Raw genomic sequence first — 6,235 nt, 5'->3', positions numbered from 1 at the left:
GCTAGCCTTGGACCATGGACGCACACCATCGAATTAACGTGCCTAGTGTGGACGCGCACACTCGACTTTATAATATCAGTTTTAAGAAACCGATTTTAGCTAATTCGATATTATCCCGTAGTGTAGACGTGGCCTGAGAGATTGTAAGTGATTATAAGTGGCAGGCGTAAATGTCAGAGAGAGTTACCTTAAGGAAATCAAAAGTAAACATGCACTCTAAATCCTAAACTTTACGACTACGTCTACACTACACAGCTTTTACCAACATGGTTGTGTCGCTACAGCCGTGCCACTAAAAGTTGTGCAGTGCAGCCGCTGTTTGTCGGCTCTCCTGTCGACAAAAAACTTCTACCCTCAATGAGCTGTGTCTGCGTTGTTGACAGGAGAGTGCTCCTGCCGACAATGTGCCATTCACACAGGCACTTGTCGCGGCAAAACTTGTCTTTCAGAGTGAGGGGTGTGGGGTTAACACCGCTAAAAGACAAAAGTTTTGTCATTCAGTTGCCAGTGTAGACATAGCCTTAGTCTAAGCAAGAGTTGAATCAAACAGATTTTCTCACCCTGACAGCTGGTCAAAGTAGGTTACAGCTCCCCAGCACACAGCCTGGGACCATCTTCCAGCCTGAGGCCTTTGTCTTTCAGATGTGCTTCCAGATGTTGAGATGGGGGGAAGGGGTCAAGTGATAATGTCGATGGATCTCTTTTATACTTTCTTCCAGCTTCCTGGAAAGATATTTGCTGTAATGTGGATTAGTCTGCTCCTATACTGTATGTGCCTCCTCTGGGCTACTGACCCAGGCATTGATGAGTCATTAACGTCCTCGGGGTATTGATGGCTACTCCTTTGCTGTAATCGAAAAGCTGGCTGTGGGTGTTCCCAACTTCACAACATATGTCAGTGACACATACAGCAATATTTCATAACTTCATATGTAAGAATACTACATCCAATCCAACAGGATATTAATGTTCAACAGATTAAGGCTTTTAAAATGAAACCTCACAAGGCAGACTTTGTACAAAACAGTGATCCTACTCTTATCACAGGGGTGAATATGGAGGTTACAGGGTACTGCCTTGAGGTACAGAGAAAGGACAGGCAGTAGACTGAGGAGAGTGCTGGAGACGGGTGTGCAGGGGTGGATGACAGGAACAGTGGGGAAGGGGGGGCGGCAGACTCAGGAGGGTGCTAGAGATGTGTTTGCAGGGGTGGATGACAAGCACAGTGGGGAAGGGACAGGCGGCAGACTGAGGAGGATTCTGGGAATGTGTGTGCACGGGTGGATGATGGGTACAGTGGGGAGGGGACAGGTGGCAGACTGAGGAGGGTGCTGGTGAGGTGGGCAGGTGGATGACAGGCACAGTGAGGAGGGGACAGGCGGCAGACTAAGGAGGGTGCTGGTGATGGGGGGGTGGATGACAAGCACAGTGGGGAGGGGACAGGCGGCAGACTGAGGAGGGTGCTGGCGATGTGAGGGGGTGATGAGAGGCACAGTGGAGAGGGGACAGGAGGCAGACTGAGGAGGGTACGTGGTGACGGGGGCGGTGATAACAAGCAGCAGTGGGGAGGGTGACAGGCGCAGACTTGAGGGAGGGGTGCTGGGGATGTGAGGGGGTGATGAGAGGCACAGTGGAGAGGGGAACAGGAGGCAGACTGAAGAGGGTGCTGTGACTGGGGGGGGTGATAACAAGCCAGTGGGAAGGGGACAGGCGGCCGGACTGAGGCGGGTGCTGGTGACGGGGGGTGGATGACTCAGCACAGTGGGAGGGGACAGGCGGCAGACTGAGGAGGGTGCTGGCTGATGGCGGGGGGTGGATGAAAAGCCAGAGGGAGTGGCGGAGGGGAAGTGGCAGATGAGGAGGGTGCTGGGATGTGGGGAGGTGGATGACAGGCACAGTGAGCAGAGGACAGAGGGCAGACTGAGGAGCGGTGCTGGCGATGTGTGGGGGGTGGATGATGGCCAGTGGGGAGGGGACCGGCGGCAGACTGAGGAGGGTGCTTGGGGCTGTGGGGGGAGGGTGGATGATGGGCACAGTGGCGCAGGAGACAGGCGCAGACTGAGGAGGGTACTGGGGGGTGGGGGCGGTGATGACAGTGCAAAGCTGAGACGCCAGACGGCAGACTGAGGAGGGTGCTGGGATGTTGGGAGGATGGATGACAGGCACAAGTGAGCAGGGGACGAGGGAGACTGAGGAGGGGTGTTGGGCGATGTGTGGGGGGTGGATGATGGGCACAGTGGGGAGCGACAGATGGCGACTGAGGCAGGGTGCTGGGGACTGTGGTGGGGGTGGATGACAGGCCACCTGAAGGAGGGGACAGACGGCAGACTGAGGAGGGTTGCCCTGGATGTGGTGGGGGTGGATGCAGGACAGTGGGAAGGAACATGGTGGCAGACTGAGGAGGGTGCTGGGCGCGTGGGGGGCTGGATGACAGGGCACGTGAGGAGGGGCACAGACGGCAGACGTGAGGAGGGGGTGGTGAGTGGGGAGGTGGATGACAGGCAGCAAGTGAGGAGGGACAGGCGGCAGACTGAGGCGGGTGCTGGTGATGGGGGGGGGTGGATGACAAGCAAGGGCGGAGGGACAGGCGCAGACTGAGGAGGCGTGCTGGGCGATGTGGGGGGGGTGGGATGACAAGCCCAGTGGGAGGGGGAAGGCGGCAGACTGAGGAGGGTGCTGGCGATGCTGGGGCGGCAGGATGAAAGCACAGTGGGGAGGGAAGATGCAGACTGAGGAGGGTGCTGGGGATTGTGTGGGGGGTGGATGATGGGCAGAGTGGGAGGGGAAAGGCGCAGTACTGATGGAGGTGCTGGGGATGTGGGGGTGGATGATGGGCACAGTGGGAGGGACAGGCGGCAGACTGGGAGGGTGCGGGATGTGGGGAGGTGGATGACAGGCACAGGAATCGGCATAGGGGAAGAGGGAACTGAAGGAGGGTGCTGGCGTATGTGTGGGGGTGGATGATGCAGCACAGGTGGGGAGGGGACGGCGGCCGACTGAGGAGGGGTGCTGGGGACGTGGGGGGAGGGTGGATGAATGGGCAAAATGGGGGCAAGGAGAAGGCGGGCAGGAAACTGAGGAGGGTGCTGGTGATCGGGGGGGTTTGGATGAAAGCACAGAGGGGGGAGGGGACAGGCGGCAGATGCTGAGGAGGGTGCTGGCCGATGTGGGGGGGGGGTGGATTGACAAGCGACAGTGGAGGAGGGGACAGGCGGCAGACTGAGGAGGGTGCTGGGGATGTGGTGGGGGTGATGGATGGGCAAGTGGGGAGGGGCCAGGCGGCAGACTGAGGGGTTGCTGGGATGTGCGGGGACTGGATGATGGGCACAGTGGGGAGGGGACCAGGGGCAGACTGAGGAGGGTGCCGGGGATGTGGGGAGGTGATGACAGACAAAGTGAGCAGGGGAGCAGAGGGCAGACTGAGGAGGTGCTGCGATGTGTGGGGGTGGATGATGGGCTACAGTGGGGGGGGCAGTTGGCAGATTGAAGGAGGGTGCTGGGCGATGTGGGGGATAGATGATGGCAAGTGGGGGAGGGGACAGGCCGGCAGACTGAGGAGGGTATAGGGATGTGGGGGGCTGGATGAAGGCACATGAGGATAGGGAAGACGGCAAGACTGAGGAGGGTGTGGGATGTGTGTGCAGGTGGATGAGAAGCACAGTGGGGAGGGCCAGACAGCAGATGAAGGAGGGTGCTGGGGATGTGCGGGGTGGATGAAGGCACAGTGGGGGAGGGGAACAGACGGTAGACTGAGGAGGGTGCTGGCGATGTGGCGGGGGGGGATGACAGCACGAGGGGAGGGGACAGGCGGCAGACGTGAGGAGGGCTGGCGATGTGGGGGGTGGATGAAAGGCACAGTGAGGAGGGGACAGATGGCAGACTGAGAGCGTGCTGGGGCCCCGTGGGGGGTTGGATGACAGGCACCGTGAGGAGGGGACAGGCGGCAGACTGAGGAGGTGTGGTGCGTGTGGGAAGGTGGATGACAGGCACAGTGAGGAGGGGACAGGCGGCAGACAGGAGGGTGCTGGTGATGGGGGGGGTGGAATGACAAGCAAGTGGGGAGGGGACGAGGCGGCAGACTAAGGAGGGTGCTGGCGATGTGAGGGGGTGATGAAGAGGCACAGTGAGGAGGGACAGGAAGGCAGACTGAGGAGGTGCTGGTGACGGGGGGTGGATAACAAGCAAGTGGGGAGGGGAAGGCGGTAGGACTGAGGAGGTGACGATGTGAGGGGGTGATGAGAGCACAGTGGAGAGGGACAGGAGGCAGATCTGAGGAGGGTGCGGGCGATGTGGGGGGGGTGATGACAACACGTGGGGAGGGAAGTCGCGCTGAGTGAGGGTGCTGGGGATTGTGGGGGAGGTGATGACAGGCACAGTGAGCGGGGAGAGAGGGCAGACTGAGGAGGGTGCTTGCGATGTGTGGGGTGATCGACAAAGCTGACAGTGGGGGAAGGGGACAGCTCAGTAGATACTGAGCGAGGGTGCTCGGCGATGTGGGGGGGTGATGACAAGGGAGCAGTTGGGGAGGGGACAGTAGGCGGCAGAACTCTAGCCGGAGGGGTGGACTCGGGGGATGTGGGTGGGGGTGGAATGAATCGGCACAGTGGCGCAAGAACCCGACGGAAGACTGAGGATGCCGGTGCTGGCGGATGTGCGGGTGGGTTGGATGAAAGCAAGGCAATGTGGGGGGGGACACGGCAGACTTAGGGAAGGGCTGGCTGATTAGGGTGGGGGGTGGGATGACAACGGCAGCTTGGTGGGCGGAAGGGAACAGATGCCAGACTGAGGGGGGTGCTGGCGATGTTGGTGGGGTGGATGAGAGGCACAGTGGGGAGAGGACAGTTGGCAGACAGGGGAGGGTGCTGGGGATGCGTGTGCAGGGGTGGATGACAAGCACAGTGGGGAGGGGACAGACAGCAGACTGAGGAGGGTGCTGAGGATGTGGGGGGGTGATGACAAGCACAGTGGGGAGGGGACAGGCGGCAGACTGAGGAAGGTGCTGGCGATCTTGTGGGGGCGCGTGGATGACAAGCACAGTGAGAAGGGGACAGACCGCAGACTGAGGAGGGTGCTGGGGATGTGGGGGGGTGGATGACAGGCACAGTGGGGAAGGGACAGGTGGCAGACTGAGGAGGGTGCTGGGGATGTGGGGGAGGTGTATGACAAGCACAGTGAGAAGGGGACAGACGGCAGACTGAGGAGGGTGCTGGTGATGTGGGGGGGGTGGATGACGGGCACAGTGGGGAGGAGAGAGGTGGCGGACAGAGGAGGGTGCTGGGGATGTGGCGGAGTAGATGACAGGCACAGTGGGGAGAGAACAGACGGCAGACTGCGGAAGGTGCTGGCGATGTGGGGGGGTGGATGAGACGCACAGTGGGGAGGGGACAGTTGGCAGACTGAGGAGGGTGCTGGCGATGTGGGGGGGGTGGATGACAGGCACAGTGGGGAGGGGACAGACAGCAGACTAAAGAGGGTGCTGGCGACGTGGGGGGTGGATGACAGGCACAGTGGAGAGGGGACAGATGGCAGACTGAGGAGGGTGCTGGCGATCTGGGGGAGGTGGATGACAGGCACAGTGGGGAGGGGACAGACGGCAGACTGAGGAGGGTGCGGGCGATGTCGGGGGGGTGGATGACAGGCACAGTGGAGAGGGGACAGACGGCAGACTGAGGAAGGTGCTGGGGATGTGGGGAAGGTGGATGACAGGCACAGTGGGGAGGGGACAGGCGGCAGACTGCGGAGGGTGCTGGCGATGTGGGGGGTGGACGACAGGCACAGTGGAGAGGGGACAGACGGCAGACTGAGGAAGGTGCTGGCGATGTGGTGGGGGTGGATGACAAGCACAGTGGGGACGAGACAGGCGGCAGACTCAGGAGGGTGCTGGGGATGTGGGGGGGTGGATGACAGGCACAGTGGGGAAGGGACAGGCGGCAGACTGAGGAGGGTGCTGGGGATGTGGGGGGGTGGATGACAGGCACAGTGGGGAAGGGACAGGCGGCAGACTGAGGAGGGTGCTGGGGATGTGGGGGTGGTGGATGACAAGCACAGTGGGGAGGGGACAGACGGCAGACTGAGGAGGCTGGTGGCGATGTGGGGGGGGTAGACGACAGGCACAGTGGGGAGGGGACAGACGGCAGACTGAGGAAGGTGCTGGCGATGTGGGGGGAGGTGGATGACAGGCACAGTGGGGAGGGGACAGGCGGCAGACTGAGGAGGGTGCTGGCGATGTGGGGGG

General features: G+C 61.1%; 2 protein-coding genes across 5 annotated transcripts in view; one reads left to right on the top strand and one right to left on the bottom strand.

Annotated features, from left to right (window-relative positions):
- LOC116815861 (zinc finger protein 2-like) overlaps positions 1 to 757 on the bottom strand; it is a 29,981-nt gene extending 29,224 nt beyond the window's left edge. For 3 of the 4 annotated variants that reach the window (XR_012656618.1, XR_012656617.1, XM_075069936.1), the window contains exon 1: positions 561 to 757. The gene's annotated coding sequence lies outside the window, so the exon portion shown is untranslated. The remainder of the gene's footprint in view (positions 1 to 560) is intronic. The other variant, XM_032764581.2, reaches the window with a different exon arrangement.
- Positions 1 to 6,235, top strand: part of LOC116815868 (uncharacterized) — a 385,671-nt gene that overhangs the window by 209,294 nt on the left and 170,142 nt on the right. The window lies entirely within an intron of this gene.

This window comes from Chelonoidis abingdonii, chromosome 10, assembly GCF_003597395.2.
Source record: "Chelonoidis abingdonii isolate Lonesome George chromosome 10, CheloAbing_2.0, whole genome shotgun sequence".
NCBI classification, from domain to species: Eukaryota; Metazoa; Chordata; order Testudines; family Testudinidae; genus Chelonoidis; species Chelonoidis abingdonii.
This window is presented reverse-complemented; position numbering and strand designations above follow the sequence as displayed.